At 32.1% G+C, this 21,092-nt stretch overlaps 1 pseudogene; it reads right to left on the bottom strand.

The window, feature by feature from the left end:
- Positions 1-19,437: 19,437 nt before the first annotated feature.
- Positions 19,438-20,786, bottom strand: LOC149251929 (E3 ubiquitin ligase PQT3-like; annotated as a pseudogene).
- Between the last annotated feature and the right edge of the window lie 306 nt (positions 20,787-21,092).

Here is a 21,092-nt window from a genome sequence, read left to right as displayed (position 1 = left end):
GCACATATTTCTTTTGTGGTTCCCATCTCTTAAAACATTTTATCTTCTAAGAATAATTTATTCAATTTAATTTTTTATTGATAAAAAAATATAATACTTTAAATTAATTTTATCAAATAATATGTTATATGAAAAACATAATTAGAAAGTATAAAGAGGCCAATTATACATATATGTTTCTTTTGTGGGCCCTTCTAGAAGGGAATTGGTGGTTGGGCTAGATATGAGGTCAGAGATCAACTTTGTCTTTTAGATGGTGCTATGACATTCCACGACCAAATGGGCTCCTTGTAAACATCCCCAACTATATGCACATATTTGTTTTGTCGTTGCCACCAAAAGCAAGTCGAAAGACGAATCTAGTTATGAAGTCAGAACTCGGCCTTGTCATTTGAATGGACTCTCTAGACACTCCCGATTATTAACAGTCCCTTACCTTATTGGCTCCGGCTATAATACTGCATGGAAGCTAGTGCAAACGCTAACAGATTGAACAAAGGTTGTGATATGTGATATATTTAAATATTACTTTAATCAAAATTATTCACATATACCTTAATGTTGATATTAGGTGAGATCAAAGTGTTTTGTTGTTTTAGGAGGAAAAGAGCAGTGATGGACAAATTATCTTACTTCATGGTTTTTATCGTTTGTGTTGAGATTTCAGAGTAATGATACCATTTATTACCTATAAATCGTAACTTATTCCATTGTGCATATTTTATTTTTGTTCTGATACATATTTGGTTTATAATGTATTTTATAGATTGATAATATAATTTTTGGGTTTTGTTTTCTAGAATCCAAGTTTATTATTATTATTATTATTATTATTATTATTATTATTATTATTATTATTATTATTATTATTATAAATGACTTAAATGAGGTCTATGATCAGGTCTGTCATTTGTTGGTATGTTATGGATTTAAAGTTAAATATTTAGTAAAAATAGTTGTTATTATACATTCACTACCTCACATTTAGTGGAAAAAAATGGTTACTTTTTTTTATATATAAATATAAATAGGCAAGCAAATAGTTTTTTTTGAGTTTTTTTTGCCTTTCCTAAATTAATTTAGTTTTAAATTTGAAAATTATTTGTTTAAATTAAAATTTTAGACAATAGATTCTAAAATATTAAGTTTATATATATAATTATATATAATTTAATATACAACCAAATTAATTTAAAATTATATAAAATAATTGATCTCTTTTATACTTTTTAGCTATTTTATCAATTTATAATTGATTGATTTGAACAATAGAAATATAGAGTTATGGTTACAAATTGTTAATATAAATTATTCTATCTAGGTGTTTTATGTAAATAGATCATGCATTGGTTTAATGCCTTCATAATGTTTATGATGAATTTTTGAAATATATATTTTTAGGATTTGATAAAGTAATTTCCATATTAGCTGAGAAATATTTGATTATGCATGTGCTTTTTATTTTATAGGTATGAGATTGTAATGATTAGGATGTTCTAGACATTTGTGCAATTTTGAATTTTCTCTAAATTTTAAAGTGTTAAATACTTTTATCTAGACAATGCAATATCCAAAACTTGATAGATTTTTTAGAAATTTTAAATGAACTTTATTTTTGTCAATTAATTTAGGGTTAAATTACATGCTATTTATGTCTAGGTGGCAAGCTAAACTTTTAAATAAGTTTTGAATTATGGAATAATATTAACATTTTTATGTAGCAATTATGTGTTTTTTTTCTTTTCAAAACAAGTGAAAAACAATAAAAATACAAATGGGGACTAGAAGGAATTAAAGAACCTTACAACCTTTGTTATTTGAAATTGTGGTGTTTAATAGCATTTAATGTCTAAACACTTAAAGACAATTATAAGGGTTTTCAAATACTTTTAGATACTTAGATTTGAATTTTTTGGCTAATTGATGTTTCGTATGATTTGAAGTACAATGTCTATTATGTTTATATTTGAACATCTTCGAATAATGAAATTATTTTTTAGAACATTTTTTCCTAGTATTATTTATTGTAGTTGATACTAAAAATAGTTTAAAGAGTAGTAATTTTGACATTGTTAAATCACTATTTGACTTGATGATATACTTGATTCAGGTGATGTCTGCTATTTTGGGTGGAATCTATTATAGAACAATGTTATGCAATTCTGAATGATTTTGAGTCATGGAACGTGTAGTTGTGGAATTTTCAAAGTCGTTGCAACAACTTATAAAAGAGGAGGAGACTGATAATTAGAATTTGCATTCTGCAAATAAAATAAAGAAGAGGAAAAAGAATGAGCAATTTGAATGCAATTTGTGTGGTAGGTGGATTAGTTTCAGTTTTAATTGGTGCAAATGTTTATGTTGTTGCATGCAATATATTTGTTCAAATCCATAGAAGAGTTGATAAATATCAAAGGGCAACATGCATAACTTTTCTGTGTGATTCAAATGATAAATTTGTTGGTTCACTATGTCTCACGTGAGAATGAATTTTCACAAATTATAATGCTAAAATCAGCAGATATTAAATGCACCCCTAAATTTCATATTCATTTTTGTTGTGTATGCCTACTTGGAATATTTATTCCAAGATGAGTGGCTATGGAAGCTTAAATTGTTGCATTTCTAGACAATTTTGGTGCAATATGTTTTGTTCAAATTGACACATTTACTAAAGTACATATGTATTTTAATGTAGTTATAGAACTATGATTAATATTGAGCGATGATTTTTATTTGCAATTTCTGTAGTCATGTGTGCCTAGAATGTGATTTGTTATTTATGGCATAGAAGATAATGCTTTCAATGGAAAGAAAACAATATGATACAAAGTTAGACTTCCCACCTTGGTTTGTAATTTAATGTAGTTATAGTACTATGATTACAATTGGGCAATGGTTTTTTATTTGTGCTTTCTTTAGTCATGTGTCACTAGAATGTTGTTTATTGCTTATGACATAGTAGGTAATGCTTTCAATGGCTAATAAACAATATGATACAAAATCACATTACCCATTTTTGGTTATATATATATATATACACACACACACAGATATATATATATATATATATTCGCTCCAGTAGCATTGAATGCAATGTTAATTTGTCTTTGTACACAAGTGTTATGTAGCTTGCATAAATTCATGGATACGGTGCTATAAATACCATTGTGTCTTGCATACATTGTTGGCGATTCTCATGTAGTCTCATTCTAAGTATGGAAATCTCTTAATGATCAGTGTGTGATCAGGAATAAATTTGAACTATGTATAGGTTATGCATGAACACAAAGTATATAGGACTAATGTAAGTAATTTTATTATGTCATAAATCATAGAGAGATACTTTAGATAGAAGAATTAAAATCATATATAGAACAAAAAAACTAGAATTTTTATGGCAAAAAAAATGTTGCATAGGTATTTGTCCAATTGTACAAAATTGGTATTTGAGAATCATTTGATGGGGGGATGCATTTTGTATAAAATGATTCTCAATAAGCTAATTGTACAAGTGTTTGTCAGTTCTAGTTAATGTTTGGCTATTTACAAATGGCCAAACATATATACTATTCAATTCAGACATTCATGGCTATCAATATAATATTTTTCTGCATAACCAAAATCCTGCATGTGGACATTTTGAACCACTGTTTTTACATAGAAAAGTGGATAGCGTAGCTTCAATAAATAGAACGATTGGCATGTGCATTTTCCCATACCAATTCTCGCATGGACAGTTTTACATATTGTCAATTGAGAAAATCTTATTTGAACAAGTCTTCATGATCTCTCGACAAAATTTCCATGACTGTCATGACTCTTTGTTTGAGTCTATTTGTACGCTTGTACCATGGTTTGATATGTCTAATATCAGAAAAAGAACTAGAATTTTTTTTTACAATTGTTTCATTTGAAATGATGATAGAGCTATCAATTGCTTACAACAACACTTGAGTGTAAAAAACATTGAACAAGAGCAATGTAGAAATGATTGGCAAGCTTATATTATAAATTTATCAATTACATATGCACATGGGCATATAGAGGGAAACGGTTTTGAAATACAATGGATATGTAATCCTTGATGTTAACATATATATCTAGAGTATAGAAACAAAATATATTTCCTTGAGATTCTATTCATCAAAAACTTGCTCCAAAGTCTTGTACCTTGTGCATGTACCAATATCTACATCACATGCACATTTCCATGAAATCTGTAAATTCATAACATTGAGAATATAAATAACAATGAAAATTCACCACAAATTCTCTAAGGAATCTCAGAAAGAGATAACTGCAAGCCGATCTCAAGTGTACCTTGTAGATATCTTGCTAGAAAAGAATCTAGGTTTACTAGATGTTCTACTCAATTAAAACATTTTTTAATTGACAACACACAATAAAAAACCAATTGTTGGAGTATCAAAGGATTCCATATCATCAAATAAGGACAAAAATCCTTTTTCAATGGAGACACAAAATAACAAATAAGTCTCTACTTCTTCTTCCAGTGCTTATTGTAAGTGGTACACTCACTTACATCAATTGAAATCCGCAATACGAGCATGAGGTGCTATAATAAAAGAAGCAAAAAATAAACATGTAAATTGAAATAAAGAAATTGAGGCATATTTGCAATCAATCCAAGACATGCCTACATATTCATGTTGCATTTGTGATATATTTTCCTTTTGAAAGGACATGCAATCTATTAACAAAGACATATTATCTACTATTTTCTATCGGACACCTGGTTCAGATTTCAAAGCCACTAAACTCAATGAACAAATATGAAAATCTTGTAATAATGCAATACGCAATGAGAAATTCCCTACATTTGCATCTCCCCTTTATATTCGAAGAAATGAAAAATTGATCTTCATTGCACAATTGACATATTTGGAAGATAGGTTAGTGGCACCAAGGATGGATTTTTCATAATCAAGAAAACTTCGATACAAAATATCACAAATTGGATTAACAAGAATAATCGTAAATGTTCCTTCTAGTCTAGATAGAATTCAGAGAGCATTTCCTAGAGATACGAATGATAATATAACTGTGGGAATTAAGCTAAAAAGAAAATTGGAATACAAGGATTCCTATTTGTCTCGAAATATTCGATCCTAGAAAGTGATGTGTGCATTACATGAATTGTGCAACACATATACATACAAGAGAGAACAAAAAGTAATCAACTATGAATGGGGAAAACATTTTGATCAAAGTAGACAAGATCATCAGAAGGATAGTCCAAAAATCAAGGAACTAGAATCCACTTAAACTCACCAAATGCAGATAATGATATAGAGCAAAAAACTAAAACACTTGTACATGGTTATTCATAGGCCCACCTTATCCATTATATTGATACAATAATAATATAGGTTTCACTTTCTGAAGGGCTTCATTCCCTAGGAATTTTCAAGACAAATTCTCTGAAGAACTGAACTTCCTGACATTTTTCTTTGGATCAATTCTCATTACTGATGTTATCAATCTCTTTTCGTGTCAAAACATTGCACAATGGGAACTCTTGCACATCTCTGGTGACTTTTCAACACATATTACAAACATATTTTTTAAATAAATTTGTATTTTGATAAACCAAGTTTCTAACTTAGCTTGGATTTCTATTCACAAAGGAGAGCTAAAAGGACAACAACTAGTTTCTAGAAACGTTAAAATAAAAGTAACCTTTAGAAATTATTAAATTCACCAATTGCATATCAATGTTTAAGAATAAATTGCACATCGCCTAACTATTTTGAGCATTTACGAAAATATATATTTGCAATGATATGACATCTTGGTCCACCGACTTTCTTTGTGACATTCACTAGTGTTGAGCATTTTTGGAAACCATTTATAAATGCATTAAAAATACAAAGTATTGAATCCATAAAAAATCAGGAGGAGAACTTTGATGATGAATGCATTGACACATTGATTAAATGTCAACTGATCATATGTATTCGATATTATAGGCATAGAATCTCGTCGCTACGTTCCATTGTTATGAAACCAGCTCAAGAGAAGATAGAAAAGATAGATCAACGCCTTAGAATTCAGCCTCTTCGAGGGGGCAACCTCCTTTACATTACATAAATGAACAATTCTTGGATGATACAAATGAAAATACCTCCTTTCTATATATATGAGTCTAAGGGGTCATAACATAATCAGAGCCGACATAACAATAATAATGTAAGGGCACAATAATAACAATAGTGGGCTTCCATGGGGCACAATAGTAACAATATGGGCACTACATGGGTACATCAATATAATAAGTGGGTTGTACTAATAACAATAAGGGGTTACACTACTAGTATAGGGGCCTAACATGCCCCTCTCCTTCAAAAAGTGATGTAGTCAACGCTTGAGTAGTTCTTGATGCTTATGTATAAAATTCTTGTCCTCCCATGTGGAATATTCAGCGGGTAAGTTCTTCCACTTGATGAGATACTCTGAAATTGATCGATTTCGTAGCTGTCGGGTTCTTGTTTCTGTGACTGCTCCAGGTTCCAATATGATTTTTCCTTCCTCTTCAATTTCTGGCAATATTGTTTGAATTGGGATCTTTTGCAACTTTTGAATAAGTGGCCATACTTCTTCATCCTTCTTCCATTCATCCCTTGCTTCGTTTATCCAATCTGGTTGGATAATAGAAATAGCACAAAACAATGCTTCCACATCCTCATCCTTGAAGGGTCTTCCCATTCGGTAAGGTCGCCATTTTTTAAGTTCATGTAGTATTGCCAACATTTCCTTCTCATAAATAGCTTTCTTGAGATGTAGCAATAAAAATACCCAATCATCTACATCAAAACATTTTTCACTACGATGTTGATCTACCTGTTGTTTCGTTTGATTATGCACTGAAGTGGCATTATCCTTTAAAATTTGGAGAACTTGTTGTTGATGCTCGATGTGATCTTTCACTGCTTGAACCTTTTTCTTCTTGATATGTCCATCTATCTCTAGAGTTTGAGGAGTGGTAATTTCTTCCAATCCTTTACAAGATATGGTCGGATTCATTTCTCGATGCTCGATGTGATCTTTCACTTCTTGAACATTTTTCTTCTTGATATGTCCTTCTATCTTGATAGTTTGAGGAGTGGTAATTTCAACCAATGAATTACAAGATATTGCTGGATTGATTTCTTCTTTCTTGATGTGATCTTTCACTTCTTGCACCTTTTTCTTCTTGATATGTCCTTCTATCTTGAGAGTTTGAGGAGTGGTATTTCTTTCCAATGCTTGACAAGATATGGTCTGATTCATTTCTTCTTTCTCTGGGGCGGGGGCCTGGCGTATATCTTCTTCTTTTTATGTTTCTTGATCCTTTTCTTCCTCCCCTTCATATTCTATGTAAATTAATTTCTTCTCAGCACACTTATAACCTTTAGTGCATTTGCTATCACAATTTTAACACAGCCCTTTTTCTCTTTTTTCTTCCAATTGTTGTGGTGTAACCCTTGTAGGTTGTGGAAGGCTAGGAGAAACAACACTTCCATCTATATAGTTGTCAGGGGTATGCTTCCTGGTTTCCATAATTTTTCTTTCCACTATGTCACAAAGCCCTTTTACTCTTTCCAATTGTTGTGGTGTTGCTCTAAAGAAGGTGTTGCTCTTTGTATCCTCATAATGTGCTATCATTTCCTCCTTGAAAATTGACCACGTAACAAGTTGTTTACGAGAACAAAGCCCTTCATACCATAAAAATTGATCTGCTTCTAAATATGAAGATGCAATACACACCTTTTGTAACAGTTGTACACCATGTAGATCAAAATATTGCTCCATCTGAAGTATCCAATTTACCGATCCTTGCCATCAAACTTCCTCATCTTGCTTTTTCTTGATTTTAGGAGCTCGATCTTGAAACGACTGTAACTCTGTACTTTCAGAACTTTAAGTTCTGAAATTGCGACCTGTAGTAGCCTTCTGTGTCCTCTTTCCAATGCCACAAGTCTGACCCAAATTGGATTCTCCAAGGAAGAGTTATGTGAAATCTCCCACAGTGACTTGATTTTAGACTAGTTCAGTAGAGCGAACTTGTACGACGTCCCATGAGTCACTGTTTCAACCTTTGAATCTGAAACAAGCGTACAAGAAATTACAGTCCGTTCTCTTTCTATAACTTCTTACAAAATTTCAATCCGATCCCCAGAGAGAAAGTTATGACGATTTTCCCCAGGTCACCTGTTTTGGATGTAATTCAGGAGTCTGCAAAAAGACCAACTTCTTTAGATCATATCTCCACAAATGTTGCGCGAAAAGCTCTGAAATTCGGACCCAAGGTTCAACGCGATTTCTTCTCAAATGGGTTTTTTTTGCAACTTTTGAAACGTCATAGAAAAAAGTTATAGCAAAAATGCCACGATGACTTGTTTGGAGCAGCGAAACCCTAGAATCCAAAGCTCTGATACCAAATGTTATGAAACCAGCTCAAGAGAAGACAGAAAAGATAGATCAACGCCTTAGAATTCAGTCTCTTCGAGGGGGCAACCTCCTTTACATTACATAAATGAACAATTCTTGGATGATACAAATGAAAAGACCTCCTTTCTATATATATGAGTCTAAGGGGTCATAACATAATCAGAGCCGACATAACAATAATAATGTAAGGGCATAATAACAATAGTGGGCTTCTATGGGGCACAATAGTAACAATATGGGCACTACATGGGTACATCAATATAATAAGTGGGTTGTACTAATAACAATAAGGGGTTACACTAGTAGTATAGGGGCCTAACATCCATGATAAAAAAAAAAGAATGAATTATTTCATCAAGTTCAAGATTATTTTTATTTATTACAAAATTCCAAAGTAGAGGAATAGAGCATGACCATGGATTACTTTGGATTCAAAATGTGCCAATATATCAACAATCCCTTGATGTCGATGTCATAGGTTTCATTGATCAGTATTTGACTTGTGATTCAAAAAAAATTCAAATCAAATGATTGAATTTCAAACTCATCCCCACACAAAAACTTGCAAAAAACATAAAAATTCTAGTTGTAGATTTGGTTTCCCTATCCCAGCAATTGATGAAACTTGTATCTTGCATCCTTTATGTAATGAAAACAATGAAAAAGAAACTTTCATTTCTTCTATAAGAGAAATCTTATTCAAAGAACATAATATTTTCCATGTTTTTAGCCGATCATGGAATTACAAAACAAGAATACATCATTCTATTACGATTTTGTATTACTCGGCCAATTGTACTACTGAAAAGAATTCCTTGCGATGTGTCGATAAATGCATTTGCAAAAAAAATCCCTTCGTTGTGGCAAGCAAACACAAATGCTCAAGTTATTTTAGATTCCTATGTTGCAGCAACATGTTGCAGCTCTTATATGATGAAAATGGATTAATCCATGACAACACCATTCAAACAAATAACAGGAAATTTCATATCTCTCAGAGACAATGAAATTAAAACTATTCGTAATCTTGGAAACACATCGCTAAATATACAGAAAATGTCAAGTTCACAAGCAATCCAAATTGATTTATCATTTCCTTAGTATTCAACTTCTAGAAAAACAATTTTCACTGCTCTAGCTGAAAAACAAACATATGTTCTAAAAAGACCTATTTTGTTAGAATTAGAACCTGATAATTATGAAGATATTATTTGCATATAATTATTGAGATATATGTTGCAAGCCCTGTTATCTTGAGTAATTTTTCTTGGCATAATATGTTTCCTCTTTTTCAATCACGAAAACAACATAAAAAAAATAAATAACACACATATATATATATAGAGAGAGAGCGAGAGAGAGAGAGAGAGAGAGAGAGAGAGATATCTATATCTATATCTATATATTGTCCATGTGTCTTAAGATTCGTTCGATACAATAAACACATGGGCAGAGAAAACCATTATAGAGAAAAAATGATGCTTTACATCCCATACAGGGAGTCTGAATACACATTAAATAAAAACGAAGAAACGTGGCTTGAAGCATACTTTTCGCATAAACACATTATCGATGTCACAGAAAAACAATTTTCTCATTTAGTCGCACCATGGAGTGATATTGAAACTACTTCCACTACAATTGAATCCCAAAGTGATGAGATATTTATTCTTCACTTGTCATTAGAAACTTACAATAGGGCTTGTTCTAATGAAAAATATGACATTCAACAAGATTTTCAAGAGAAAAAGCAATTCAAAAACACTCAAACTAATATACAGAAAAAATGAATTCATTAAGAATCCCTTTGTTTTGGACACATTGGCATACCATGAAATTATGAGACAATTAAATCAATAGAAACAATCAATAATCAAACAAATAGTTCTATGGAAAAAGAATAATCCTATTAATCATTTCTATTTGTTCATCACTAGAGGTGGAGGTACATGAAATACATTCACTGCACAAGCACTTTACCATGCACTGGTATGTCTTTATAACAAAGACTTACAAAGTGACCCTTTAAAAAAAAAAATGTCTTTCTTTTACTGGCAAATTCACATATATTTCACATGATGTTACAATCCACTCAACTTTTCATTTTCCACTTTCACCATGTCACATGGTTCCATTGGCTTGTAACACACTCGATGTATTGAGCAAAGAATACAGACAACATAAATTTATGTTGATAGACGAGGATTGATTAATTGGGTCTCGATTTCTTTATAGCATTGACAAGCGACTTTGCGAAATTATGCATACTCCAGCTTCCCCATTTGGGAACCTTGACATAATATTCTGTGGTGACCTATATTAAGCACAACCTATACATGATTGTTGGATATTTGAACAACCACATCTTAAAGGATCTAGTGATCCGTACAACTTTTGGAAAGAAAATGTGAAAACTTATGAACTAAAACAAGTAATGTGATAAGACATAAAATTAATTTGTATCCATCTTAAATAGACCAGTACGTGTTCACATATTGATGGTGATCTTGCATTCTTGAACAAACATTGTTATAGATCAGCACCAAATGATCCAACTTTTCCATACCTATTTTATTTAAACAAGAATTTACATGAACATAATTAAAGAATGTTGTCTCTCATCACCAAGAAGCAATTATAGTAAATTCATATGATACAAGAATTGACTCAACAAATATAAATCGCAATAAACATATCATAATGCAGTTGCCATCTTTTATTGTGCTCAAAGAAAATATGCTTATTGAACTAATTAGCAGAAATTACAATATTCAGGATGGCTTGGTGAATGGTGCTGAAGGAAATTTAGAGCATCAACGCCATTTGAAAATGGAGCGATTTGGATCAAATTTGTTGATTAGGATATTGGCACTATTCAACGAGAAAAAGTGGCACATCTATACATAGATGGAATAATTTCTACATGGACATGTGTTACTAGAGTTTGTAGGAATAATGAATCAAACAACAAAATTAGTTTTACAAGAGAAAAATTTCCTGTTCAACTGGCATGTGCACAAACTATACATTAATCACAAGGGTTAACAATGGACAAATTGGGTTTTGACCCAAAAGGAGTTAGGAAACATGGACTTTTTTATATTTTTATTTCTCATGTTAAATATATTAAGTCCCTGTCTTTATTAAACAAATTGGAACATAGTAACTTTTTCCTCAATGACAAAGTTGCTATTGAGCTGAATAGAATTAGACAAAATGCCTCCTATGAGCTTTAATATAGCATATATCAAAATAAAACAATTGATAATCTAACAATATGTTCATTGAACACTCTTAGTTTGTCCTTGCATTTCGAAGATATCATTGCTAATTATGATCTAATAAGTGTTGAAATTCTTCGTTTTGAAGAAAAAAATCAAAATCACCTCCATCAAATCCATTATTGTCAAGAATATATGACTACATACATTTATACCATTTACATGGAATTCTCACATACTATAGAAACAATACTGTGGTTGAGAATCATTTCACTTATACAAAGGACCAAATTGAATCAACAATTGGAACATTCCATGTTGAAGAAAAAAACCATTATAGTTTCAATATCAAATTCATTTTAGAGAACACATGCAACAACTACCTAAATGTGCTTGTTGGTGATTTCAATTTGGACATGTTGTAAACTATCCATCAACAAAAAAAATACTTTCATTTATGCAAAATAATGGCTTCAATTTTCATACAAAAAATCAACAACTCACTCTAGCTCAATGCTAGATCACTTTTGGAAAAACCTTTCGGCTGGTACTGTTTCTTTCCATGTCTTCAATGATTATTGGATAGATCATCATACAATTTTTCCTACCATATCTTTGTTGTTGCCTTCAATCATTTTGCCAATGTTCATATTCTAAAATTTCATTTTTGACTTGTCATAATATTTGTCACAATTGCAAATGTGCACCTTTGACATATGCCCTGATTTGCAAACATTGAAAACCAAAGAAATTTTGCAGAACAAAAAACAAGAAAACAACAAAAACATACAAATATAAAATTTTGGTAAGTCTTCGAACCATGAACATAGATTTGTTCAGTTTGTCTTCTATAACTATAAATTTTTATGTCATGCTTGGCATGCAATTTACGTATTTTCATTCTCACTTTGTTGCATTTTTCTCCATATATTGAATAGTATTATTTTCTTGAACTTCTATTTCATATTTCATTATTTCTTGTGCAACTTCTTTTGATAAAGAAAAAATGTGGCCATAGTAATTCTTAATAACACATTTCTAGAAATGAACTATATGTATATTTGTCAATGAAATCTATAAAACATTTTCTTGATTGTAACTTATGAACATTTACAAAATAGCCACAAACAACGGCTAATAGTACAATAAAATAGAATACATGTATATATAATGTATCATTGTAGAGAAAACATTGTTTTAAATGTTCTTTATTCGAAGAACACATGGTTGAAAATGAAAATCCAAAAAGGTTAGGTTTGTGCTGCACTGAATGTTTGTATAGTCAAATGACATGTTTGCATTAAATCAATGCCAATTTTTTTGAAGCATATTGCCTTTACTTTGCATATAAACAGAGAAAAAACAATGGAAGAAACATCCTTGTCAATAATTGAAATATGCTCAGGAGCATATGCAACTAATTTTGAAGGCGATATATTGGTTATTTATGGGCTAGCACAAACTAAAATTCCTAACTATCCTACAAAGGCGCGAATGCTCCATGCTGATTTGGTTGATAACCATGACCAACTGACTATCACAGTGAACATGAGAAACAATCTTATAGAGCATTTTGAAAACATGTTTACTGTTGGAAACAATGTTCGAATTACAAATTTTACGACAAAAAACAATGGTATTTGTGAACAAGGGGAAGCAAAATGTTTCATAGTGTTATAGGAAAAAACCACGGTTTAATGATTTATAATGACGGATAGTGGCTGTCACAATTTCATATGACCAATGGTGGCAGACGTTAGCCTCTATCACCAAAAAACTGAACATCAGCAAAGGTGGCGTCGCCAAAAGTATAGGTGTTGTGGTGACATTCAAGGTCCATCACGGATAATGATTATAATGATGGATATTGACCATCAACATTTCATATGAACAACAACAATTCATTGTGATGTACCTTTCATTATCATCACTATTGATGCATGTATATGGTGACGTTCGTTGACCATCACCATTTCATATTTTGGTGAGGGTCGAATAATGTCACGATAAGCTCATTGATGATGGTCAAAAAAACCTTTTTCACCAAAAATTAAATGTCACCAAAAGCTGCATCTCCAAAAATATAGATGTTGTTTTGACATTCAAGGTTTGTAATGAATAAGGATTATAATAACAGATAATGACCATCACCATTTTATATGAACATTAACAATTTATGGTGATGGACCTTTCATGGCCGTCATTATTTATGCATATATATGGTGGCATACGTTGACTGTCACCATTTCATATTTTGGTGAGGGCCAAAAATGTCACCATAAGCTTATTGGTGATAGTCCAAAGAGTCTCGGTCACTAAAAACTAATCGTCACCTTTCCTAATGAATATTAGGGCGTGATGGAATCAAACCACCAACCACCTTCTTGTAAAGTAGGTGCTTTTCCATTGAGTTAGCACCCTTTAAAGAATTAGAATTTCAATTATTAAACCTTGAAACTTTATAAATTCTAAATTCTAAAACTTTCAATAAACTATAAAACTTTGTAAAATCTTGGAAAACTTTTTACTAAACAATAAAAATAACATCAAAGTTGTAGGTCCCTACCAAATGGTTATGGAAGTTATAAAAAGTGGGTGAGCGGAAAAATAATTATGTATAAGATACTCAATATGTTCAGTTGAATACTCTATTAGAAGTGAAACTTTAAGACATTTATAGCCTATAAATGACTTATAATTATCAAACCTAAAATATGTTATTACACCAATGATTGATTTCTCACCTTGTGAATCATGTAAAATTGTTGTGACAACATAAAAATATGTCTCTAAAAGACTAATTTTCATGCCAAAATGTAAAAAACAATGAGTATATACAATGCAATTATGAATAATGCGCTACATGCTTGAATCCTACTATCTATGGGGTCTGGAAAACTAATTTGGAGTGATTCTCATTATTAATTAATTCAAAATATCAAAATACAATAATCAATTGAAATGTAACCACTAAACATATGTTAAAATTGTAAGCACAAATATTGGCTAATATCTGTTACACGAACAAAATATCCAAGGGGCATTCAAACACTTCCAAATCCACACCAAGCATGGGTATCCAAAGCTGCAATTGCATGAATACAAGGGAAATTCTCTCTACATCTAAATGATAACTATGTCCTCCCACAAGTACTTCAACTGGAAAAGGGGTGTGAAGACAAGAACCTCAAAGCAAAAAGAACTACACAATACAACTACCATTTCCACCAAAAGGTGCAAGGGCATGCCAATAGAAGTGTAGATGAATGTAGAGTGATAGAGAGGTAGTGCTGCAAGAAACAAGGACATGAATGTGGACATGGAAACCTCTAAATAATTTTTTATATTATATAATATCCTCATTCCTAAAAAACCTTCAAGACTGAACCTAAACTTCACTTCATTTCAGCATGTACAAAAAATTAAATTGAAGATTAATGAGGAGAAAGGATTATTATATTCATAAGACAAACTTCATAGTAGAGTAAAACACAATCATGAAAAACCAACTGTAAAGCAAACTTCACATGATAAAACGCCTACACTTTGCATTCCCTAACAAAACTGATAGAGTCGATGTTCATAGCATGTGTCCTTAGTGCATGTGCTAACATACAAGCACTCCATCACTGCAGGGAATTGCATTCTAGCATAATCAAAAGTGGATTTGTGTTACATATCATGGTGGGAAATTTGTTTATAAAAAAATTTTTCCATAATATGAGGGGTTTGTTAACTCTCGTGTTGAAGAACTTGAAGAGAGGAAATAAGAACTTGAAATCAGAATTGAAAAAGCTCCCACTGGCTCAATCATGTATTTCATTTGGTCACTGATAAGCTAAACTATGCAGCTATGAAAATGTGGTTCTTGGCTAAACCCTAAGGGAAAGCAACAATTCAGGTTCAGACCATTGATGACTTTACATGGATGAATTCTAGTTATAGCCCATTTTTTAGACAACTTGGCTCTGCATCTATAAAGGATTTTTACTTAAGTCACATTGTATGAATACAGACTCTAATTTGAAGTATCAAAATCTAGAGTATCTATCTATCTTTAACCATCTTCACTTCTACCTCCCTGAGATCTTTTCAGAGCTCGATAAAGTTCTCTTCCTGGATGATGATATTGTGGTGCAAAGGGATTTGATAGAACTTTGGAATATCGATATGCAAGGGCACATCAATGGTGTAGTGGAAACCTGTGGAGAAAGCTTTCATAGGTTTGACAAATATCTCAATTTTTCCCATGAACTCGTTGCAAAGAACTTTGATCCAAATTCTTGTGGATGGGCATATTAAGCATGTAGAGAGTTACAACTTATGTGAAACTCAAGTGAATATTGTGGGATCATGGAATGCTATAATGTCAGTGTATGTGCTTAATGGTTGTTGTGATGTGACACTGAAATTGTTTGATCAAATGCAAAAGGTGGACATGGATGCTGACCAACTGGCTTTTGCATGTGTCCTCAGTGCACATTCAGACATACAAGCACTCCATCACAATAGAGAATTGCATGCTAGCATAATAAAAAGTGTATTTGTGTTACATATCATGGTAGGAAATGTGTTTATTAAGGACAATGCTTCCATATTGTCCTATATGAGGTATATTTTAACTCTCATGTGGAAGAACTTGAAGAGAGTAATAAGAACTTGAAATCAACAAACTATCAACCAAACTAAAAAATATCAAAGTTCAAAGCACCACATGGTGGGAGCCAAATAGAATACAAGTTTCAAAACAGACACCCTGGCAGGTACATCAAGATCATAATCATCACAAAAAATAGAAGTCAAGCTACTCTAGGGGTCAGTCCAATAGGAGGAGGGTCATCATTGTGGAGCCCTCTCCACCAGCCTATTCCTAGTCTTTCAATAGTATTCTTTCAATAGAAAAGCATTGAATTATTAAAGAAAAGGATAGTCAGACCAGAGGTTAACTTCCATATGATTAAAAGATAGTCCTACTCCACAGTCTGCCAATGTATTAACAGAATTATGTGGTGTTACAAATACTTTCCCATGAAATTTGTTTCTTGATTGGGTTACTGTATATATTCATGGGTTTTACCTTTATAATTGTCAGATTTTGTTTTTTCCAATAGTTTCTATCCTTGATAAAAAATGATACTACAATCCTTGATGTTGCTTTTATCCAAGGGTTTCTTTTCTTGATAGGAAATGTGATATCTGAATGGTGCTACAGTAGAGTAGCTCCTTGTATATAATCTATTTGTATTTCCTTTGCATCCACTGAAGGGTATCTCCAATATAACAATTAAATAATTTCAACACATGGCTCACAGATGTATAACTTAGTAGAGAGATAGGAGTATATAGCACATTCAAACACAATTCTCGTTCTCTTTCAAATGATCTAAGCCCCCTTTAAGTGAGCCTTGTTATCTGCCAATCTGACCTAAAAAGATCATTAATTTAAAACTACTAATTGCATCTAATGCTTTATAAGAAAATATAAAGCTTTAAAACTACTAATTGCATATGTTATTTTTATTTCTAATCAGTTGGCCAACCAGGCAAGGGTGATCAATACCACAGAATGAAAACAAATTCATAATATGTAATCTGAGAAGATCCCCAAGATCCAAATGACAATGCCTTGTACATGAGAATTGTAGAAACTTTAAATGGCCCAAACACCTCAAAATCATTGAATGCTATTATACTCTTCAACTCTAAAATTGTAAAATCAAAACAAATTTTAAATATAGCTTCAACTTTAAATGATTAATTTATTATTCAATAGCTCCAATCTTCAGACTACCCCACCCCCTTCCTCCAATCTATATATATCTATTGTTAATCAGTATCATAGATTCAGATAAGAACAAGAGAAATCGACATCAGAGAAGATCAAGAGAAGGAGAAGAAAATCAGTCAAGCAAGCCATAATGGATAATGTATTAAGCCAAAAAGAAAGGGATTTACATGGAATTATTGATGAAACACAAATACATTAAAGAGTTTTACTTGGATTAGTTATCTAAATAACTCTATTGTGATTATAATTACAACTCAATGGTGATACATAATAATGGGTTAATTCCTCGGTGGCAGGAAAAAGTTTTGGTAATTAAAGAAATAACAAGCATTCATTGCCTAGCACCTGCCACAATATGAAATGTAATTTCACTCTCCTCAACAACAACAAAAAAATGTTGTTTGTTTGAGGTATTTGAAAGTCTGACAAAGGTACTTAATTTTATAGTACCATCTGCAACATTTGGATTTTATAACATTGGGAAAACAAGATTTTAATTCAATATTTGCACACATTTAACAAAAAGGTTGCGAAAGGTGTCTTCAATACTTTTCATTGCATCTTTGAAGGCAGGCTCTCCATGTGCATGAGCTAAGTTAAAGAAGGGTTCTGGCATCTGTAAGGTTAGGGTTGAGGAGATAAATCTATATCCAATCTGCACAATTCTGCTACTTGGATGGAAAAGTTTGGGAACAAAATTCTCGACCATTGTCAACCCTAAAACTATTTCCTTTAATCTGATGAAGGAAAAATATGAAATGCATAACTTAGGTTCCTCAAAACACCTAGAATATGCATTTATTTTCTAAAAGTTAAAGGTTTCTTACTTGCTACTGTTCCATTGTTCATATTCTAGCTTTTTTCTCCTCTGCTCTGCTTACATAGCTTCAAACTCCTCTCTACTCAAAATTGGAGTAGAGTTGTAATTACCCATACCATAATCCATATATTCTCTAAAATTTGCAAATTTTCTCAGTTAGTACAAAATTGAAATGACTCCACAAAGTTAAGAGTAATACTTTGACTCAGAATCATAGATATTCAGCAAACAAACTCAGTGTAAAATTTGGCTTCAAAAATCAATTTAGGAATGTGCTTTTTATTCTTGGTTTGGGCATGTATAGGTTTTTATTTTACAGGTCAAATTTGACTAAATATTGCACAACTCAAAGTATGGCCAAGTCTTCCAAGACTGCCTAATACTAGTAAAACTCGTTGATTTAAGATGAGAGTGACCAATTCGACAATGTCTTCAAACTGACCAAGTTATAGTGAGTTTGACCAGGTCTCCTAATCATTACACTTGACTCAACCAGTCAAACTTAGGGATACTCAGAAGACTCGGTCAGGTCTCTTAATTATGATCCTACATTGAAAAATCTCATTTTATACATGGTTAAATATATCAATAAACAAAACACCTTACCTTTGAACAGGAGGGACAAAACCTGGCATATATCCCTGTGTTCCCTACATATCCGTTGGCATAATTTGTCCATTAAATGACATGTCAAAAGGACTTGGTCCATAACCCATGTATGGGATACCACCATTACAAGCCATGTAAGCATCTGATCCCCACTGTGCACTAGGCCAACAAGCATTATATGCAGTAGGTGCAACATACAACATCATACACTCTTCAACTCCAAAATCCTGTGATGCTCTCCACTGCATCTCATTGGTTGTAACAATGATAAAGCACCCAACATGCATCATTTCCAAATATATTCATTTTCTTGTAATTAATAAAGGAAATTATAGTGAGAATGGAGAATACAAAGGTAAGAAAAATCCAATTACACTTTCCAAAACATCAGTTTCCCAAGCGAAAAGTAATATAAAGATGAATTACTAGTAGAAACTTGTCAAGCTTGATTCTTATACTTATTTATTGTTGAAAACAAACAAATATTGAAGTGCATGAGCAACACTGCTATAGATAAATACCTACTTATTGTGGATAGAAAAAATCTAGAAAGCCACAAATCCAAATAACCACCACAATAAACTTGACAAGTAATAAGTACCTGGCTCACCAATAGGAAACTTTTGTTGAACTTCTTCCTCAATTGTTGGGTACTCTCCTGTGACAGAGGCCCTTTTGTGCTCATAGACTCATGTGTTGCCTCAGGTGGTGAAGTTGTCTTTGTAGAGCAGTTTTTCTCTGATGATTGTTGTAGCTGGTTAAAAGGTGCCTTCATTTTAGTGATAATTTCCTTCAAATTTTCCATGTCAGATCTTGAAGGAGTTGTGTTCGCCTCCTTTGCACATCCTGGAAGAGAAGGAGATGGCACTATGGTTCTGGGACACCTCGCTGACTCCATATCTGCAACAGAAAACACTTGGCCCATTAGATACCCATAAGTAGACAACTAATATCAAATTGTTCTCGTGCATACTTTTTTGACTAATTAATATACCTTGAACTTGTATCAACTTGCCAACATTTTTTGCACTGCTGGTGTTTGTCTCCAAAATTTGATTTATGGTATCATGAAGAGTCTTATTTGAAAAGAGATCATATGCAAGAATGTGTTTTTCTCCACATACACATCTAGAATTTGATATGATATGGTCTCTAATGCCTAAAAAATATTGAAAAGATTTCAGAAGTTTAAACACTCATCTATCAACATGTTCTAAGAAAAACATAATGTCGTTAATCACAAAAGTTAGACAAGGAAGTAACATCTCAATGTATCTGTAATTTATTCTCTGATCTATCTTACATTTGTCACATTAGCTATTGAAACAACATTTGTTGGTCAATACAACATCTTTCGTTACTTCCTTGTATAAAGGGAAATGCAATTCAGGTGGCAGTTAACCAATGAAACGGTTAGATGGGAACCCCTAAACTTCCTTTTCAAAAGTAGCTCTACATGATAAATTATTTTTATCAGCGCCTAATAACTTAGAAACAATGCATAGCTAATTGCACCTTGCACTTTACATTTTCTTTTATGGAGTTGCCAATTAATAGAGGTTTGGTTTAAAGGACTTATGCATTAGGCCTCAAAACTGCAACTGCCCCGCTTGGCAATGCATAAGAGCCATCAAGAGTAGCAACAAGAATTTATTTGAGAATGATAGTTGGTGGCTTCACCCTTTTGATGTCAAAATTGGGATCCCTGTTTGTTGGAAAATGTTGGATGAAATGTCCTAGATAAAATAAAGAACATGGTGAGAATCCATGTCAAACGAATTAGCCAAGCTCTCAATGAACAATTTGATTGAAAAGTTACAAGACATGATAAAGCTGAACATACGTGAACTTTACATCTATGATAGACATAACCTTGTGGTGTTGTTTTCCCCATTCCATGCCCTCCATTATCAATCCATCATAAAATGACTTTAGACATAAAATATCCATCTAAATCTAAGCTAGCTCTGCCAAGGTGAAAATAAAATTTCTATCTTCATCATCTCTACGGTTATAATACAAAAGTAAAACTGATCAAAGAGTCATCATTCATGGGTTTCTATAGTGTTGGTCAACTATGACCATAACTACAATGAAACAAGTTTTGGCCATCTTTCTATTTGAAAATTTTGATGAAATTCAGATGTGGACAAACCATTTATTTGGATTGGATTCTCTAATTTCTCTATTATTATAAGAA

Source organism: Pinus tabuliformis, chromosome 7 (genome assembly GCF_031772625.1).
Source record: "Pinus tabuliformis cultivar Carrire ecotype Pingquan chromosome 7, CPIR1, whole genome shotgun sequence".
Classification (NCBI taxonomy): Eukaryota; Viridiplantae; Streptophyta; class Pinopsida; order Pinales; family Pinaceae; genus Pinus; species Pinus tabuliformis.
Note: the sequence above shows the minus strand (reverse complement) of the source record. Positions and strands in the feature narration are given on the sequence as shown.